We start from the raw sequence: 21,771 nt of genomic DNA, 5'->3' as shown, positions 1-21,771 counted from the left end.
CTTGCTAAATAACCCTTCAGGGCAGTACAATTCTGCATTTTTAGCTAAAGGAAATAGATGAAGAGGAACCCACCGCTGGTGCCAGTTAATAATAATGTGTTGTAGACTTTTTAAGACAAAATACTATGTAAAACACGTGAACACCCAGACACGCTTCAATTAAAACCATAATTACGGGAAGCTATGCAGTATGCCGCAGTCAGTAAGGGCACTTCCACTTTGTCGGGTGCTTCCAGAGGCAGAGGAAGGCAGAAGCCCAGGCACCACCCCGACTGTCTGCAGAACACTGTCCTCATCTCACTTCTGTCCTCTTGCTTCGAGCCAGCTCTTTGCTAGGAAAAGGACTTCCCCCTCAGCTCGCGGGCACCCCCTACACAACCACCCAAAAGGAGAACGTGCCCCTTCACCTCCACCTCTCCGTGCAAGCGCTGCCCACAGCACTGGCTTCACAGAGCTTTAAATGAACGTAACAGATTAGCATTTCCCTGGGTATCACGTAAATAAGCTTCGTTTGTTTGTTCTTGGCTGTGTTGGGTTTCATTTGTGGTTTTGTTTGTTTCTTGTTTTTGCTGTTGGTTTTTAGGGCTAGTGTTTTATGGAGAAAAGGTTTCATTTCCATCAATACAACATACCAGATATACAGCATCTTAAAATGCCCATCCTTTTAATTATCTTGTCATGCCATTCTCTTTAAAAGATTATCTACTTCAAAGCTTGGATTTAAAGTCTTTATTTACCCACTTACTGAACTTAAGTCCACGCTAGCATTGGACTGCATCGAAGCCTTCTGGATAAGCACACTAAAGGATGGAACAGGTACAACAAACTTTCCCTGTCTGTCCTGTTCTACTCCAAGTTCAGAGGAGAAAAACAAAAACAAACTAAAAAAACACAAACTGTGCCAGGTTACGCAAAAAAAAAAAAAAAAAAAAAAAAAAAAAAGAAGATGGTTTCATAAGTAGTGAATGATAAAACTATCTTTGGAAGAAAGCAGGGAGAGTGGAGAAAAGAGCCCTCCAACACCATTTATTTACAGTAGAGAAACACCCACTATCAGAGATGGTTAAGATACTGTCAGCATTCCCACCACGATCCCGTATTTCAGAAGTCTGTAACCTGGCCATGAGAAGTTGCTTCTAAAATTGAATCTAGAATATAGATTGAATTTAGTTGTGCTTTGTTTATTACTGTTGGTAGGTGGATCCCAAAATATGTCATAAAAATAATACACAAAAAAACAGCTACACCCAAGTCAAAATGAGGTGCATTGATAATTATCTATGCTAACGGCATATCAGGCACAAATCACAGTCAGGTACCCCTTGTTCCATTGTATTTAAAACAAAGGGGTTGTACAATGCTTCTTTCCTTTGTTTTTGGTGTTGGTTGTTACTATAGCTTTAATTCAAGATCAGGAAAAATCCGACCGAGCAAACCATGCAAGAGCACTGTAAAACACGGGAAAACAAAACGCGAGGGATAAGCACTGAAACAAGCCCTGCTTCTGCAGCACCTGCAAGATGCATTTGTTTCTCTGTGGAGACACAGAGCAGGAGCTGTTAGCTCTAGCAGGGGACTGCGGGATCTAACTTGATAGAGCCTGACCTTTCATGAAATCCCTGCAGCCTGCCCCCCCCCCCAATCTATTTTTCCTTCAAATATTTTTACTTTCCAAGGCTTCTGAAGAGCAAAGGTTAATGAAGTAATCTATGACTGAATGCTAACATATGCAACGTATGTACAGAAAAATGCACATCCCATTTTTAACATTTCTCTGGAAACAACTATGGTCTCTTATAGCTGCAATTTTGAAAGAATGCAATTATGGTATAGAATTTCAGCTACCTTTGGGCTGAGGCCTCTGGAGACACACAAAGAATTAGTGTATTGTTGTGCAATACATTTGTAAAATCATGTTCCTCTAATATCCTTCTATAAAGCCAGAGCACAATCCCTCTTAGCTAAAAATCCCTTCTTTCTTTTCTTCTGCTTGTAAAAATACCTATTAACAGCCTAAAGGCTTATTTTCAATTTTTTTAAAAATCAGAACTGTATGTCAGCTAAACTGGCATTAACTAAGACAACAAAAGAGCTGCTCTGCCAACGACAGAAAGCGTAAAGCAAAATCCAGGCACTCAGGGTAACAGATGTGATGGTGCTGGGCTGCTGGAGAGCAGCGAGCCCGAGACGCGGGCTCTCCACTGACGCTGGTCGTTGGCTGCTGAGTTTAGATACGAGCTCAGATAAAATGTGCGAACAGAGTTTGGACCAGAGTCAGCTAGGCAAGTGTAAATGACAGGCATATCTAGCATGTGGAAACCTGCATCCTCCGTCATGCTCAGACGTGACTTGGAAGGTGCTAAAATCGGTCACCTTTTGCTACTTTCCTTAGCGCACTGATGAGCCATCCAGGCACTAAGTTCACTTGCAGCAAGGAAGTCCAGTCATTCCCCCCCTCTCCTTGGTGCAACCGACTGGACGAACCTACACCAGGGATACTGTTGTCCCAGAGAGGTCCAAGACCAAGCTGGCTTAGACTTAGCTTACCAGACAGACAAAAGGCAGGCAGGAACTTAGGGATCAGGTTTATTGATTACAACAGAGAGAACTTCAGCCAATGAAGCTGGAAATCCACTTTGTAGCCAAGTGATTCCTGGTAACTGTTTTAGCTCATCTAGAATTTCAGCGCAATGTTTTTTCATGCTTACTGACAGCACTGATATTTATGCCATCTAATAGAACAAAGCCAATTAGTATCCGTATCCTGGTAAAACTTCAGGCTAGTTCCTTAAACCAAGTTTGGGTACCTGGGTTTGCAGAGTAACTTCTGAGGTCTGGGGTTATCATACAGCAAACACACGACTATTACGAGCCGTGAGTCAGCTGTCAGGGAGAAGGGAGCTGACTGCTGAAGACTGTACCGTACGTCTTTGTAAAGCCCCAGCAGAACAAAACCAACACCTAATACAGAACTAAGGAGAAAATGACACCTACTGATCTTTCATCAAACAGTACTGCTGATCACCCTAACACCTTGCCATGCCTAACCCTAAAAGAGATCAGGGACTCAGCGTGAGGCACAGCTGCTGTGCCTCAGCCAACACACACACACCAGAGCTTTGCACGGCACAGCTGCGTTTACTCGACAGAGATGGGGCGAGCCTTTTCTTTTGCACCACTCCCTGTGCATCAAGCCTTCAGAATTTCTCCAAAGCTGTTCCCAGTTCTTCCAAACTACCAGGCGCTGCAGGTTTGATGCTGAATTCAAACCCATATTATTCGCACAGATTTTGTCCCCCAGCTTCAGACAAGCCCAGGTTTGGCCAGAGCTCATCTTTCCACTGGAAAAGCAAGCTTACAAGCCTGACCATATTTTCAAACCTATCACCCACAGGATGCTCATTGTATTAACACGTAGCAAAGTCCTCTCCTTTCGCTCACCCAAGTACAGCAGAACTTATCTATTGCAAAGGTCCTTCCCACAGCCTCTTCCCTCACCCCCAACAGAATTATTTCACTAACAGCAGCCTAGAGGACACCCCTTTGCTCTTGTCTCATGTTTTCGGTAAGGAATGCAGAATTATGCAGCAGCCACATTCCTACAACATATTTGTATGTTAAAAGTACTTGAATGCAAATATAAGCATCTTTTGGATTTTGCATTGATAAAAATCTCTATACTATTATATAGGAAGGCAGGAACAACCGTAACCTCTGCATGTTAAATACACTTTAATTTTGGTCAAGGTAAGTAATGTTTTCCTTTTGCAGTGCTGTTACGTGTGCAGCCAAGTAACTGCACTGGATGAGAGAAGCTTTGTGTTATACAAGCAAGCATGAGGACATGAACCCATTCTGACTTGTGAACTTTCAACCCAAAATTCACTTGAACAGGATGCTCTTAGGGGAAAAAAATACTGACATAACGTGTTTCTGCATTTTAATACCTAATTTGCAGGGGGTGGAAAGCAGCATAAGATGCATATATTGTAAGCAAAACAAGAGAGGATTATTTCGTTAAACAACAGACATACTGAGACAATAATTATCAAAGTTTCCTGGTCAGTTAGGAATTTGTTAGGATTGCCTTCTAAGAAGTTAATCATTATAATCACGTTCTTTTCTGTACGTTTTGCCCTGAACTGCAGCACCAAATTAACTGTGAATTACAAATTATGGTGTTTAACCAGCAAAGCACACCCGCAACACCCAGAACATCCCCCAGCATACTACGTGGGTCAAGACCACCACCCTTTTGCTCACGTTGGGCAGCAACAGCCTCCCCAAGCTGATGGCAGCACCCACAGAGCAAAGGGGCCACGGGAGAGCCTGCACCCACCCCTCGCTCCTCCTGGGGCACGGGCACCAGCGGCACGGCTGGACAGAGCCCTGAGGGTGCATTTGGAGGCATTTGGGGCCGCGCTCCCGGCCTCCAAAGGGCAGAGGCACGCAGCCACATCCCACCCCTCGACTTACTGCCGAGGGATGGCACGAGAAGAAACCCAAGGGCTGGTTTCTCTCGGTGATGATTACAATGTTTACGGTGAGCACGGCCGGATCCGCTCCTGGATAAAAACAAACACCCGCTGTAGGAAGAACAAGACGTTCCCCAGCAGCGTCAGTAGATCCTGCGGCACTGCCTCACCCCCCAGCAGCCGCCCAGCGCGGCCCTCCTGCCCCCGCACGGCTCTCCAGAGGCCGAGCTGCCCGCCCCAGGGCCCCCCGCCGGCCGCCCCTGCCCGCAGCCGGCCCGGCCGCACGGCGCAGGCCGCCCCCTAGCTCCGCGCCGCCGAGGTGCAGGCGCTGCGGAGCCACGGCCGCCCGGCCTCCCCCCTGGCCTCCTTCCCTCTCTCCTTCCCTCCCTCCCGGCGCCGGGCAGGGCAGCTCCCTGCAGGCAGGGGTGCAGGGGATGGAAGGAGGGAGGCTCAAAAAAGCCTCCCAGCGATCAGCGGCTGGGTTATCACCGTTTTTACTCATTTGAAGACCTGCTTGCATGATAATAGCTCACGACGAGCTTCCGAGCGCCTCACTACCTCCCCCCGTGCAACAATTCCAAGTATTCCAAACCGCAGACCAAAAGCAACCTTCCCCCGAGCGCCCTGCCGGGCTAGAAATCCCCCCCAAATCTACATTAAGCAGCCTCCTCTCACGTTTCCCCATTAATAATTGGTAATCTCTCGAAAGATTTGATTAGCGTGTATTGAATTTCACCGTCCTTTGATTAGGGCAGGGCAGGGCGAGCGCTGCTGGGACTCACAGCCAGGCTGCGTGAGCCGGGCTCTCAAGTAAACTCTGTTATAGCCCCTCCTGTAAATAACCTCCAGTCTTCCAGAAACATTTAACAAGAACGAAGAGCAGGTAATTTTTTCATTGTTAAAAAAAAAAAAAAAAAAAAAAAGTGTGCGTGAGAAGGCATGCCTTGACCTCTGGAGGAGGATCTCTCCCCCCATGTCAGTATGCAGACTGAGCTTTTTCCCCAGTTCAAAGGATCAACAACGTTTCCAAAAGGGAACCTCATGTTACCTTTGGGATCAGTTTTATTATTGAGGGGTATTTTTCAGCCACAAAGCACTACGGGTTGCTCAGGTTTGATGTGCTGAGGTGAGAGAAAGAACAACTGTACAGATAAAAAAGATGTTTGCTCTGAAACAGCAGTGATCCAGGTTTTCAGAGCAGTCTCATTATTAGCACAAGGAGCAAAGAGGATTTATTTAAAATTACCTGACAATTTGTTCTGAGTTTTGATCTTTTGTATTTCAGTTAAATCCTCCTTATTTTGGTCCCCTTTTAAGCTGATTCCGCACAGCCTAAGAAGATACTTTCATTCCCTTTATTTTACAGTTTTGGATTATGGTGTTCTTTTGTTTCTGTGTCTGGTGAACTGGGTCTTATCTGAGCAGCTTCATAAAACCTGACAATAAGAGAAAATCTGCTGCTAACTCGCCCTAAATAATCACACGTTATAGAGAGCTGGTTCTCATAGCAGAAATTCCTTTTACAAAGAATACTAGGAGACACCGATGCCTCTAAATACAAGAGAGATACCAATGTTTTCTCTCTGCAGCATAAAAAGGCAATAAACCCTGGGGCCAGGATAGCTGGACTCCGAATTCTTCTTTCGGACTTACAACTGCATTTGAGCACTTGAACCTACAGCACCTGAGCATGAACTCAGGGAACGTTCTCCTGTCACCAGTCCTACAAGCGAAGCGAAGCAAAGCATCTCCTGTCAGGGCAGGATGGGGCTTGTGTGCCCAGGAGCAAGCCTCTGCCAGGCTGATCACCAGTGCGGCCTGATGCCCTCGTGCAGCAGGCATGGGGTCCTGCGGGGCTGCAGCCTGGCCTCATCCCTCCTCACTCGAGGGGCTGGTGTAGAGGTTCAGCACCCTCAGACCCCTCACCTGGGCACCCCGGGGGCTGGGTCAGCGCAGTGAGGTGACTTGGTCCTGCCAGTCCCTCACTAGTGTAGGGTTTGTCAAGGAAGGAAGGTTGGGCTGACTTCGGGGCCTGCCTTGAGAATCAGATCCCTCCTGTACCACATGGTTCAGGTACAGGCCTGACCTCCTTGCCTGACGCAGAAGTGTCAGGTCAACCTTTAGCCCCTGTCAGCTCAGCTATTCGGGTCTCAGTTCCTTGGTCTCTCATTGCCCTGTGTTTAAAGCAGGGACAGCAGTGCTCCCTTCAAGGCAGGCCTAATTGAAGTTGGCAAAGTGCTTCAGGAAACTCAGTAAGGGTCACAAAGGACAAAGCATCGTCTCCTTACCTTTGTATTCATTTGGTCTCTGCGTACATTTTTTTCTCAAAGACACAGAAAACCTGCCATGCAACAAGTTACTGGGGGAGGCCAGAATGACGTATGATTTTAATCACAACATCTGTGAAAAGGTTCCAGGAAAAGCTTTGGTACATCAGCCACCACAGAAAGAATGAACAGCTGTGTGAAATGCTACACCGTTACAGGACATCTAATTAAAGAGAAAAATCCTGAAAAACGGACTTACTACTGTTCTTTCTACTGCAGAAGATAGGTCTGTCCAGCAGCACTGCCTACGCAGATGAGGTTTTATTTGTTTCACGTATACAAAAGACATTCAGCACAAACTAGTAGCATGAAAAGAGCCTTAGAGACCTTTGCCTCAGTATTTGTATGCTATTCATTGTCTGTTTTACCACTGTTGCCATCTGTGCCAGCCTTCCAAAGCCATTACCTGGTCACAATTTCAGTCCTGTAAAAGACCGGCTCAGACTCCATCATAAAGCATTTCATCAGCTGAATATTTCAAGGTTTTCATTACCATCATAGGGAAGCATTAATGGTGATAAAATAATCAGTCAGCAAAAATTCTATTACTTCTTTAGCAAATGTGATCATTACATCCTCACTCAAAAGTTTCTCATTTCCTGAGGGATCAGAACAACTATTAGCTAAAAAGCACAGAGAAGGTACAACTGACACCCATTAAATGCATAATCCCATTGCCATAGAGAAACCCCACTGAAATTGCACCCTGAATATCTGTTTCAGGTAGCTGTTTCAAAGCGTTCTTGCTTTTATTCAGATTAAGAACAAAAAAAGTGTAACAGAGAAAGATGTAGCCATATAACACAACCCTTCTCTTCTGCTCTCTCTTGTATTTTGTCTTTCTGTGCATTGAAAGCTTATTCTTTTAGCCAGATTAGTTAGTTAAAATGTGCGGTGTTCTTTTAAAATGGCTCTCCATATTTCTCTCCATGGATTACTTTGAAGCACAGCACGTCTATTCTTTTAAACAGGTTCACTCTCTTCACAGGTGTTCATTAAAGTGCGCTCGACTAATCCCCTTCGCACTGAAGTATGCAGCTTTTAAAAAGGACCTGTGCTAAACCACCATTGCCAAACTCTTCAATGCTGTGAAATGCAGACTTTCAAAAAGAATTTCTTCGGCTGCCTTAAAGACCACACATGCTCATCCTGTAACAAATACTGACCTACTTAGTTAACCTGTTTTTAAAATGGCATTTTGTCTTTGAAGTTCACAGAGGAGGACCAGCCACTCTAGACTGCAGTCAATTCCTGTATCTAGTTGTTGGTGAGAGCGCGCATCAGAAAACCCACCAGCCCATAAATAATAGAGGTGATTCTCTCAGCAGCTTGTTTTCTGAAAAACTGACTTCACCGAGGAGAAAGGTTGAATGAACAACCATGTTTTCAGATGCTTTCCTCACTACCCTTGGCAGAACATTCAGGTAACACTTAGGAATACAGCACATTAGCAAGCACAACAATATAGAGCAGTAGGTGAAAGGTTGGTAAAGCACCTGGTGCCTGGGATCCTGACACCTCCGGTACACATAGGTTGGGTTTACCTCCCATTGCATTTAGTCTGGGCCCCCAGACTAGATGCCCTCAGTGCACACACAGCATGATGCTTTCACCTCCCCTGTCTCCTCCCAGGGAAGGAGGCGAGTGATATCCAGGCCATTTTCTCATGGCTGTGCTATGTTGTGACTATTCCAGCTTTTAAGTTTCCTGCAGGTGCCCATTTGGTCAGGCTGGCAGTTTGAAATATTGCCTGAGGCACCTGCTGTATGTGCCAGTGCAGCTTTGTGCTGCAAAAGTGGTCTCTAATTCAACAAACACTCACAAATCTTAGGGAAATGCATTCCTTGTTGTCAGCAGCAGGAGGCAACCAAGATCAGCTTTCAAAGCAACCCTTTGCAGCACACAGGCATGTTCAGATCCCTTTAAAACTGCATTTGTCACATTTCAAGTACTTCGGGCACACTTCTTTGAAGATCTCACTTAGCAAACACTAAATATGCTAAAACCTATAATACTGGGAAAAACAAAATCCACTTTACCAATAGAGCGATGAAGGCAGAGAGATTGCTAAATGCAGAAAAAAAAAACGTTAAGGAAAAAAAAAAAAAGTGTATGAATCCCTGGTTATATCTTCTAACTGTCAGAGACTGCTGTCCTAACACACAGGATTCAAGCACAGGGAAAACAATTGTGACCCAGAAAAAAAAAAGAGAACAAGTGTCCACGACCACCACCTAGCGCTCTGCACTGGTGGGAGATAGGAGCTGGACTGCCTGCTGAAAGGATGCCCATGTATTTTACACAAAGCCACCAGTTAACTGAAGTGATGACCCTTGGACCACAGTTCTCAGCTGCCCCTGCCAAGACAGGAACCCACTGTAACCAAATGCAAAAGGCATCTTTCATAAACATGATTCTTACCTGGTGTGGTAATTGAAACAAATAAAACAAATCTTGAAAGTGATGCTGATGTGCAAATGTACTTCAGAAAACATGAAGGAAACTCAGACATGAACTTTTCTGGTGGAATAACTCCACACTGTTTTTCACTGTTATTTTGGACAACTCCAGCAAAATTTCCTATTGAACTGGAATCATGGTTTATTCCACGCTGCATTCTTTTAACATGTGTAAAACACATATAGCCCATTATTGCATAATGCTACCCAACTCACACGAGTTGGATTGCCCAGTTCTGTGAAAATGCTAAACAGTTTTGCATTCCCAAAATAGAGAAATTTGACATTTTGGTATCCTACATATTGCGTAGTAGGAAGTCAAGAAAAGGTAAATATCTTGTTTTGGAAGTGGAGTGTTGTGCTCTGATATTTCCCATAAAAAATTAAAAAAAAATACAAGCAATTGACATTTTTGAAACCCATGTATTTCATTAACATTTTGATGAACCGACTTAACCTTATACTGACTGAAGTATGACTCCTGAACTGTAAGTCCCATAAAGTAACAGACCATTTTCTTCCTGACTACGTAGTTTCCTAAAGCAGACTTTCCTTCCTAGTGCACCCTGCCACAGACTTCTTGATAAACTAAGAGAGGTGCATTTCTTGCCATCAGCTACCATTTTTTGTGCACTGAAAAACTAGTTACCATACAATGTCTACAAGGTAAAAAAAAAATGTGGATACAAACAAAACCGTCTGAGTTAGATCAGATGAACTTAAAAGAATTAAATTACTGCACCCTTCATAAAAGCAACCCTAGGCAAATAATTTTAATCTTGACAGAAATGATTCCAAATAACAGAAAATATTGACTTTGCAAAGACAGCTTTCCAACAAAGTGCACAACTGTACATGCTAGCCAATAGCTTACATTATACACCAGTACAAAGAAGAATGGAGCAGGGGCTTTTGTTGTATTAAGAACTGTCCTAACAAGGTCGGGCTTTCATACTGCACCCCTCAATAGTGTTTTCTGCTTTTGTCTGTTTAATCTGATTATCAAAGTGTGAAACCATCATTCCAACCAGGAGAGAATAACAAAATTAAAATGTCTGTTTTACAACACTGCTACTTCACAGAGCTCACCCCTACAAATTTTCTACCCAATTTTGCAGGCTGCAGAAGTGCATAAACATACTAGGATTCTTGACACTAAACAAAAAGCTCTGATCTAGCAAAAAGTATTTGAGAACTTCTTTGCTACATCAAGGCTACATCTTTTCTAACTTAAAAGTGTGCATGCTATTTTGGTTCTCAAAAGAATATATTTGTTCTAATTCCATGTCAATTGATCCAGATTTTGGTTGGAAAATTAGATACGAAAAAGATCTCTTCACAATGATGCATGTGTTTAAAAAAAACATTAGTATAAAAGAAAAATCCCCCAATTCATAGACCTTGATAGGCCTCTAATTTCTAATAAACATGTAGTGAAAAACTTGCCTGTCTTAAAAAATGAATTTGGATCTATTATAAAAGTGCCAATAACACATTTTCTAGATAAATGTGTTTCAAATTACAAGTATTTAAGTCACAAGAGGATTTTTTCCCCACCAATTATTTCTGAAACCCGAATGCATCTACTTTTCATTTCTCATCTCATTAACACAAGGTTATTAATCATTGCAGCGTGTGCTGGTATTTGACATAAGATGATCTAAATGCACAAGCCTAAGCAAGACAAAACACCAAGACTGACCTTCCATTTGGAGTTTTGTTGCTGTAGGTACTACTTGAAATTATATCACTTTTAAATATCTTACTGAGTAGCAAATTAATCCATATCTCTATCAATATGAATTAAAACAACTGACCTTGATGCTCTATTAAAACAGAAAATATTGACTTGAAAATGTTGAAGAAAGCAAAAAGTTATAGATCCTGATGTTCTGTGTAATCAAGAGCATTATTTTTAGAAGCACAGGCAACAAAGACAAAGAAAAGTAGTTTTGTACAGTTCTGGAAACGTTACATTCCAATTATTGACTGATTGTTTGATGTTTAGCATCAGAGATGCAGAAAAATTAAATAGCCTTAGAAGGACCAGACAAAAATATTATACGTGCTTTATTTACAGAGGGAATACAGGTCTTGTAGAGTGTTCAAGTACTGTATGCACCTTCAAATTTAGAGCAAGAGCAGAATTAAATTGATTTAAAAAAAAAAAAAAAAAAAAAAAAAAAAAACTTTCTATAAGGTCCTTCCCTCAGAAGGAAGATTTTACTTATGATCCTAAGGCATGATCTCAAGTCAAAAATAAGATCTGTGACAGGGTTTCAATTAGACCCCAGAATAAACCAAGCTTTTACCCTACAGGTTTCTGCTTAAACATAGGGGACCAGGTGTGTGGTGGTTTTTTTGTTTGTTTGTGTGTTCAGGCAGCAGTCAACTGAGAGCAGTCTCCTCCCCAAACCTATATATTAGGCAAAACAAGGACAACATATCCATCATTATTTTGACTACTAGATTAGTTGGATGAAATTCCCCCTTACTAAGGAATTTTTACAGTTTGACAGCCAAGTGCGTCACCAGACCTTGCAGTTCTTAAGAAGTCCTTTGTATACTGTGGAGAGCAGAGTTAAAGAAAGCATCCTTCACAAAGCAGCACCTTCACCTCACGCTGGCATGGTGCTGTACATTAACATATGCTCATTAGTGAACACCCAGACTCTGACAGCTGATGAAGTTTGGCCAGGACATTCTTCCAAAAGGTGTTTCATGAATTCTTATAGAGGAAATTTACCTTTTCACACCAACGTAACAAAACCAGACCAGTCAACATTTTGCAAATGCAGTTACACGTTTGCCTAGGGAAACAGAATTCCCCATAGCCCATATTCACTCTGTGGCATGCCCCCTTCTACCCATGCATTTCCCCTGTGGGCTACAGAAGCTTACTAGGTTACACTGACTGTAAACCAAGATATTTCTGATACACATCTTCATGGTTTCTGCATTGGTTTTGCTTCTCCACACTTCTGACACACATGGTGAAGCAAGAGTGGAGTCCTTGGAGTCCATTCCATGGACAGATAATTGTTTCAAGGGGGCAGCAGGAGAGCCTGGAACTAATCCAAAGCTGGATACTTTCAGATTTTCTACGGATTGCTTTTCTAATTACAACAGGAGTAAACATTTTCCTCCTGGCACTTTCCCACCAAATACTGACCAAGATATGGAAATGCTAATTCTAATGTCACCATCTACTTCTTCCACATAATGTCTCATGCTTGAGGTGAGAGAGAAAATTATCACGTATCTTATTCAGCATAAGCCAAGCCTTTGCTCCTTCTCATATGTCAAGTAGCTTTGCTCATTAGCTTCCCTAATCCTAAAAAATTATTGAACTTTTTATAAAAAACATGTGCTATCCTGAGATCAGAGCTTGCCTCCTGGCAGGAATCAGCAGACATGAACCTTCGTAATGAGGATTCCCCCATGTTTCCTCTGAAGCCAGCAATGACAGTAGCTTTGCCACCTACCACATGAAGCACCATTAAGGTCTGGGGTCCTCCGCTCTGTCCGAGCTGAGCTGCCTGAAGAGAATCAGATTCACCTTCTACCTCTTGAGGGCAAATGAGCAGGAAACTTGTTTTCTACAAGAGAAGAAAGAGTTAGAGTCAGCCTTGCTGTATATTGCCAACTTCACCAGGCCATGCAAACTCAGATAAAAAGCTGACTGTGTGTGTGGGAAACCAGGACAGAGGGAAGCTATTAGTCAACTCATTTCAGCAGAACATTTGTACTGTTTTGGTAAAGATACTCTATACTCCCTGCAGCTGCTCAGGCGTGCTCTCCCAGAGCTCTGGGTCTGCACGTTACTTGCCGACAAGTCCAAACTCCTCAGGCTCCCTCCAGTAAGAGGGCAGGCTGAGCAACCTCCGCTGCCGTCTGCCTCTCCAGCTGTCAGTCAGCAGCAGGAATTCCCTCACCACATAGCTCTGCGCACTGGGATTCTGCATCTGGCTGACTCCGGGAGCACCCAGCTCTGCTCTGAGCAGGGAGCAAGGCAGCGGGAAGCAAGCCTGCCCTCTGGATTCATCCCCCAAAGAAACACATTTTTGAATTACATTTATCTTTATGCCATCAGAGCCTGCAGGGGAAAAAAAATGAAGTGATCGCAAAGCGATTACTCCCTTCTCTGTGGCTGGGAGCCAGGAATACACTAGCCCCACACCAATCTTTTGCTTCATTTGAAGCAAGCAGCAGTTTGACTAGCTCTATGCTTTTAAAAGCAGAGATTTGTGGGTTTTAATCTGTTACAGACAACAAAAACTGAAAGCAAACATAGCCATTTCTATATCAATTTTGCAAGTTTCCTTGGCTTATCCTAAAAATCAAGGCACTCTTTTTTCTAATGCCAGACCAGATCCCGTATGTTTACAGCCTCACCTGAGACCTCAAACCTCCTTAACTTCCCCTACCTCTGACTTCAACACATCTGACCTGCAACACCTGACACCCCAGCTAGAAAAGCAGTATGCCTCCAGCTGCCATCTTCCCAAAAAGGAGGGAAGCTGTTTAAGTGTTAGAATCAGCACTAGGTAAAGTGTTTCAATGACCACTGTATTAATTTCTTTTACCTCTGGGGTACATAGTGTTAACAAGAAAAAGAAGAAGTAGTATTAAGAAAAAGAAAATAGTATTAAAAAAAAGGGAGGGGAGGAGATAGAACACTACCAAATACAAAGGATGGCTCCTTTCCACCAAAGTCACGCAGAAATCTCTCTGTAAGAGGACTTTTAAATACCACCCTAATTCTTGGAAGGAGGGCTGCTGGTGGGGTTCACAAAGCTGTCTGCCTGCCTAGATCAGCATAATTGCTCATCCTCGTTGTTTGGCTTGATAAAGCCACATACACATGGAACAGGTCCTCGCATGTCCTCTGATAAGTTGCTACAAAGACTGCTGGTAAGAGGAAAAGAATAAACCAGCCTTTACATCTGCAGAAAGTAATAGGCTTAACATACAGCAAATACGACTTAAATTAGACATTAGGAAAAGCTTTACAGTGGTGAGGGTAATTAAGAGATCACCAAGAGACCATGACATCTGTCGTTAGAGGTTTTTTGTTACAGCTTAGGCAAGAGAGCGGAACAGGTTGCCACTCCCAGTCCCACCTCCTACAATCCTGTGTACCTGTATCAGGATGCAGAAGCCACAGCTTTTGAGTTAATTTATTTAGTAGGCATTGTGGAGTGCCACCAGATATGATACGAAGCATAATCACGTTAATAAAGATATAATAATTCAGTAGTACTGAGAGGTCCCGGGAAGTCATGCACCAGTGTGGTAGAATGAGGACAAGGCAAATGCACCCTCGTGTGCAATTTATCACTGTTAAACTCTGCTTAATTCCTGCGTGGGCCTCTAAATGCCCAAGGCCAGAGCCTGAGAGCAGGTAAGAAAACAGTGAAGCTGAAGGTCTATGTGCTATGTTATAGCTACTATTTAATAATAAAACAGCTTCGCACTTTTATTCCTAAATTATTTGTTCACATCAGTTTATAGCTATCACAGTGGCAACAGTGAAATGCTTGGACCCTTAAAAATTGTGTCCTGCAGAGGACAGTGCAGGGACATAAGCAAGTGAAGACTTCTACTAATTATAACTTCAGCATTTGAAAGAGACAGGGTTTCTTCTGCTAGAAGTTCTTAACCCTTCATCCCCCTGGAGCTCTGTCCCTTTGCCATCTCCCACCCCGAGGAAAACAGCTGATCTGCCGCAGAATTTTAGATCCCTGTCAAAATTCACAGGAATGTTTGGACATTTTGCTTCTCTTATTTTTTTTTCTTATTCCTACTTTAATTTAAAGAAATAATAACAAATCTCATCTTAGCATGGCCCACACCTGCAATCACAGGTAACTGGTTGAGACCAGCAGGATTTAATTTTTGCAAAACATTCGGAGAAGCTTTGCTATTAAGCAGATGGCAAAAATCCAGCAGACACCACAAAACGGCTCAATCCCAGCAAATATCCTCTGCACATCCCTCCATCAAACTGGTACCTCCTTTGCAAGTCACACAAGCCCACACCTAGCTGACGAGCGATCATTGCCTGCTGCAGCACGCTCGGTGCACGGCTCCACCGCTCCGCAGGACTGGCCCAGCCCTGAACGCCAGAGAGCAGCATTTCTCCAACATACCAAGGACTGCACGCTTCTTTTTTTTCCACGGCTGCTTTCCGAAGGCAAGAAAAACCTGGGAATTCAGTGCACTCCACTAAGATATCAGGTGTCCGATCAGACGGGATTGAAGTGAGGATGTGCTGGGCAGTGTAGCCACTGCATTGCTTCTGGATGCAGACTGCTGACAGCCTCCAAGCAGCCTTCAGACAGTTGCACATCCTTATTGCATACTTGATTTTCTCATCTGGGTTATTTGTATTACTGCAGCATTTAAAACATAGTTCCGTACCAATTACAACTCCTTTTTGAGCCGTTTGTGCCTGTTCAGTCTGCAACCTCATTTTAGAAGGGTTAAATCATACAGGGAGTTACCAGCAATACTGGGAATTAGACCAAATCGTCTTCAGTGGTAGCTCTTTCCAATACTTTGGAAGGCATAGAACAGAAAGATGTGCCCTTTATTTTCTTAATATGAAGACGTTCTTTCCCCAGATTATGGTATTTTTATACATCTGGTATGAGAGCCTGTTGCAATGTGATGCATGAATGCGCAGATGTAAAGTACAGATACACACACGTACTTAACGCAGGATTTTCTATGATGCTTTGTACATTAGCACTTAGGAAAAGCTCCTGTGTTGGTAAGAATACTGACTTTTATTTCATCATTGTACATAATTCATCACCGTGACCATCAGATAACCTACATTCTGGCAGCAGCAGCGACAGAAACAATGATTTTCAAAGGCAAAAGTCACATGTCTATCCCTTTAGTTCAAAGGGAGTTTAATAAATGTGGCTATTACCGTCTCCGGGGTTAGATAGCAATACTAACTCATTGTGCTAGTATTTTTTCCTCTTGTTCTAGATTGAAATGTTCAGTACATGGCAGCATATTTTTGCTGAGTGCCTCTACGTTCCCTAGCACAGGAGCCTCCAGGGCCCTGCATCCAGCTGTAATGCAAATCCTGAACTGTTTGTTTGACAGAAAGCAGCCAGCTAGTCCTACTCCACAGGTTTCTCATGACACATTTCAGGCTAACCTATGGCCATCCAGATTTGAATATTTTTTCCTAAATGTTCATTTAAAAAAAATATATATTTAAAAAAAAAAAGAACACATCACTAGCATCTAAGCCAGAACAGCAAGAGTAAGTTTCACCTGTTACTAAAAATATTTAGAAAAACGTTCAGGATCATCACAGACCATGCCCCATTGCCTTGTTGGCCAGTTACAGCCCAGTTTAAAATGACCAATGTATTTAGAAGCCCATTTTTTGGAAAGGAATACAGGGAGCTCTGCACTTTGTTATCCTGCTCCTTTCTTCTCCAGAGGAAAATTCCTGCTAACCCCATCTCCCTCCCTCTCCAGGGGAGCATCAGAGGGAAGGGGCGGAATCAGAGCCAATGCCAGCAAAGTCCCTAACTACAGGCAGCAAGAGGAGGAACCGCGCTGTGCCAAGCACTGCACAGCTGTGTGTGAAGGTGCCCAAAAAAACTTACTGGACGAAGAAATACTGGAAGTTCACAAGTGAAGACAGGAAACGCAGACTTACTGAAAGTTAGAGATGAAGTCTGTGGAAAGCCAAGAAGAGAACCAAGCAGTTCTAGCCACTAGCTTGTAACCCTACTCACAGGAACTTTGATCCCTTCCATACTATTGAGCCAGTAACACTGATCATGTTTGACACTCATCTTTTTCTTGCCTAAAGTACCTAAAATAAGAAGATATACTGCTGTCCCAGTGAGCAATATTCTTTCAGACTTCCTGGCATCTTCTTGGTAGCAAAACTGATGAAACTCAGTTCTCACACGTTTTTACTGTTCCACCACACAAATAGAAGGATAGAAGGAAGCAAGTGTCCAATTTACATAATTTTAGTTCTACTGTAATTACTATATGTGAGGCAATATTGACTTGAGTGTAAATGTAAAGAACTGTGGCTGTTTAGTTTGAAATATGGAACCAGAAGATAAAAATAGGGAATAAGGAAAAATACAACGAGGTTTAATAAAGTCAGTTTTGTCTCAATCATCCACTCATTGAAACAGGGATGTTAAACACTCCCGGATTTGTCAAGTTTCAACTTTAAATATAAACTTCAATTCTACAACTACAAAATACATACAGTAATTTCTTGTAGTCTGGTGAGTACTGTAAGTCCTCTTACGGCAAATGAAGATAGCAGAAAACAGATGATTGTTTTTGAAGTGTTGTGTTTTCTTAATGAAAACAAAAAGAACCCATAAGGTTACTTTTGTCATCTTCTTTCTTGTCCTGCTCAGCACTTTTGGTGCTGGATAGCAGAAACTCTGAACCAGAGCATTACTAATCTGTATTGTCCTAGGTGTTATTTTCTTGAATTATGATAGTTTTTAAAACATCTCAGCTAGTGCTGGTCAAAAAAGAAAAAGACCATACACAACTGTTTCCCCCATGAAAAATGCTGATTTGATGTAAGCCAAAACATTCTGCAAAAAATGTCTCTTCCTATTTGCAAGGCTGAAACTTGCCACATTTCACTTTTATGTTATGAGGAACTAACCACATCGACCTTATCAAGATGTTTTGATAAGAGTGAAACAGAATTCTTCAGTATTTCTTTTAGTAAACATTTATTTTGTTTTGATTGAGGATGAAACCAATGGACAGAAATGCCACTTCCCACCCAGCTGTTCACAACAATTTTGCTAAATCTACCAGCTTCACGAGGAGCCTCATTAGTTTCAAGAGACTCTAGGTCAGGACACAGAAAAACAGACGAGCATGGAAGAAGCACACAACATCTCACAGTCTTAAAGGTCTTTCTCTATAGCTAAATCCTCTCCAATAGCTGTTTAATGCATTATAAAGACAGGGGTGTTAGGTAGAGCTTACCTTCTCCAGGTATGCTGCAAGTGCCATTCTACAATCAGCACAGGGACTGCTCTCTTAGATGGGTTTTGCACCAGTAATATTTTACAGGTTGGATACCAACTGGTGGACAAAGTCCCAGTCCTTCATTGCTCCATTCCCAATACACAAAACCAGAACTCCATACAAGTTCCATCAAGCAATATTTAATTTTTTTTTTCTGATATTATTTCTTCACCTTTCACTCCTTTACATATTATTGCCCACGTTCCCTCTTTCCAAAGTAGTTGCTGATTTACCACTTTACGTTACACTCAGACTTCTCTTAGCTTGGCTTGTCAGTAGTAGAGATGCACTGAGAAATCCTTCTCTGAAAGCTGGTGATGCCAATGAGACCCATGAAGCTGTGAACTCTGGCAGGACAGTATCTGCTTAATGAAGATAGCTTCTTTGCAAAGCCCGTATGAAAGGTGATGTCTGCAGCTCCCTTCTGCCTATACACAGGAAAAGCCAGGATAATGGGGCTCTCAACCTAGGCTACCTGAAGACAAGGAATAGTGCAGACTTGATATGAATTTGTTTTTTTTACCCTTCTTCTCCAGCAAACTGAAAAAGCCTGGAGAGATTTTCTTCATGCTTTAGGTATCTCACAGCATCTAAACTTAGATGGGATCTCAACCTCATGCCATAATCTCATTGTGGCAAAAAGCAGTAACCATTGTGTTTGCAGACTGCCTATTTTAATCCATCAATATCCAAAACCTGTACAACAGCACAACAACACTGGAGTAAAAAAAGATGTCATCTTATCAGATGAAAAGGAACAAGCCAAACAGATATCACTTATAGTGAGTAAGCATCAAAAGTGACAACTGCAGCCAAGAGTCCTGGGGGAGGGAATGCTGGTTTGTCCTATAATTACGTTCTCCCTCCCTTTGCCAACCTCCCTAATCCTGTTTCGAGTGGGAGTCGTTTTCTGACAGGGAAAATAATACATATGGAATCAAACATGTTGTTTCAGGCAGAGCAGAGCAGGAGGGAAGGGTGGGAAGTGTGCTCTTCAAATAGTTTCTGCTCTTGCTTTTTGTCTGCTGACCACAAGCTGTGCAATGGGAACTGCACGATGGGCTGCAAGGACCTGCTTGACCAAATGGGCATCCTGCTGCAGCCTCCTTTCTGCAGGGCTTGCTTCCAGCAAAGAACATCTGAAGGGAGCAGGAAATGAGACAGTCTTCGAGTTCAGATGCTCAGTTGTGTGACCCAAAATAGCCCCATCCTTCTCCAAAATACATGAGAGCCTTTGACCTTACAACCAAGGTCCCTGAAGCCCCAAAAGCTCTTCAGAAGCCCCAGGGGTTAGGCTCAGAGACAGGACACCTAGTCTTGAGCCTTGATGCCACCACTGGATTCTTTTGTGGTTTTGCAGTGTCTCATCTCTGTTGCCCAGCAGGGTCATGACAATGATAGGATTTCCCCCCCTTAAAGGGTATACGCATCATATGCACACAGATACACTAAATCCTGCACCATTCTGTAGTCAGCTCATGAACACCTAAAATATGCCAGCTTTCCTGCTAATCCCAACTTAAAGCTCAGTTGTTTATTATAAATGTACGCAATCCAAAGCTTGGGTTTGGAACTTTCATCTCTGTCAGAGCATACGTGCAAACATGGTTACGGCCAGCGCCTGCAGTACAGCTCGTCCCTGCTGGGTAAGTCCAAAGTACAGCATAACGCAGTTGTTTGTCAGAAGGGGGTTAGGCAGCTCCCATGCTTAGCTCAAAGCGAAGCTTCGTTGGGATTTGTTTTTCTGACTTTGAAAAATGCTGGCCATTAGCTTTTTCCAACCAATTTTGTGAAAGCACCACTTACACTGAAATTCTACCGCAGGGGCACTTTCTCTAGAAATATCATGCTGAACTGAGGATCATCTGGGGATTTTCCTTGAGTCAAAATAGTTTGAGGGTCTGTTTGCAGTGTCTAAGATCCTTTTGTCTGATTGATCGAAAAGTTTAACTTTTTCAAGGCCGTCAAATGAGTTGGACAATGAAGCAGAAAGATGCAATTCAGAACTTCTTCCAAGTAGTAACCATCTAACAAGTATGAAGCAAGCAGCCAGCTTGTTTTCCAGTTCTCACTGCTAGGTATTGAGTAACATTTGGTTATTCAAGAGTTATTTGGCTTTTTTCCAATACAGTTGACAGCTAAATAATATATAATCTGGTTTTCAGCAAAGCAATTACCAAGTAAGTCTGAATACACTGAAGCAGTAAACGACAGGTTACAACACCTAGGACAAGATGCCACACCTGAAAGAGCTAATATTACCTCAATAACTATTATCTGTAATCACCAGAATATGCTGAAATTATTGCTTTACTTAGTGGAAGATTAAGCCACCTGTTCTTGAAAACACGTGCTAGGTACATGTTTGCTGTCCCCCTTCCCCTTTTTCCAAAGGGACTCCACTACCATTCCAGTAGCATGTTACTGGAAATGATGTGTGAACCTCAAGTTTCAGGGCCAGATTACTCAGAGACAAAAGTAAATGTTGCATTGTTCAGAGACAAAGTAAATGTTGCAGTCAATTAAGCTACTCACACCTCTCACGAAGCAAAGCAGAGAATTTGATCCTGTGTCAGAGCTCATAACTGGAACTGTGCAAACACTAGATTTTCAAAAAAAGTAGTTAAGTATGCCAAACTGAAAAGCATTTCATCTGTTTACACTGAAATTACCCCTCTGATTCCTTATGCTCAGCAAAATATTTTTGAGGGTCAAAGAAAAATACTATGAGACAAAATTCAATATTTCCTATCTAGCTGGATGAAAAGGAGCTTAAAAGTTAAATTAACGCATTTCTATTTTCTCCCCCATAGTTGATTGAAAAAAATTGTTTAAAACATTTCAATGAATTTAGATCATATGTTCTGGGAGGAACTATAATTTTGAAGTACTTTCTCAACATTAAATCAGAAACCTGTTGCTGCTGTCTCTTTATCATTCTTATTTAAACCACTAAGGCTTTTCTTTAAGCTGTCCTCTCTGCTTTAAATTTCACAGTAGCAGTACCGAAACAAGTAATAATAATCACCACCAAAGGCTCTCCCTAATCAAAGGCGTTTGTTTAGAAACAGATTGTGATAACTACAGCAACAAGATGCAGACAGAGAAGGTAGAAATTACAACTTCCCTTCCATCCTCTATGCCAGTCCAACACTTGTGATAATATTTCCATCCACCATTAAGCCGTAGGACAGCCCAGAACTTCATAAGACCACAATTATGAAAACAGAGCTGTTCGAACATACCATACATGCCTTGTGAAAAGAGAGTATAGCTTCATTAAGGTATTGTTATATGCTGCAGGATTTTTCTGAAGTTATATGTCTGCTACAAAAATCACTACCCTGTAGTAGTAAATACACCAGAAAGCAATTAAATGCATTTGTGCAGTCTTCAGAAAACAAGATATTCTATCAGAAAACAAGATATTCTATCAGAAAACAAGATATTCTATCA

General features: G+C 42.4%; 1 long non-coding RNA gene across 1 annotated transcript in view; it reads right to left on the bottom strand.

Moving 5' to 3' along the window:
• LOC118171177 overlaps positions 1-21,771 on the bottom strand; it is a 67,105-nt gene that overhangs the window by 15,629 nt on the left and 29,705 nt on the right. The window contains exon 2 of the long non-coding RNA XR_004753088.1: positions 12,747-12,860. This is a non-coding gene — a long non-coding RNA (uncharacterized LOC118171177). The remainder of the gene's footprint in view (positions 1-12,746; positions 12,861-21,771) is intronic.

The sequence above is a fragment of the Oxyura jamaicensis genome, chromosome 9, assembly GCF_011077185.1.
Source record: "Oxyura jamaicensis isolate SHBP4307 breed ruddy duck chromosome 9, BPBGC_Ojam_1.0, whole genome shotgun sequence".
Lineage (NCBI taxonomy): Eukaryota > Metazoa > Chordata > Aves > Anseriformes > Anatidae > Oxyura > Oxyura jamaicensis.
This window is presented reverse-complemented; position numbering and strand designations above follow the sequence as displayed.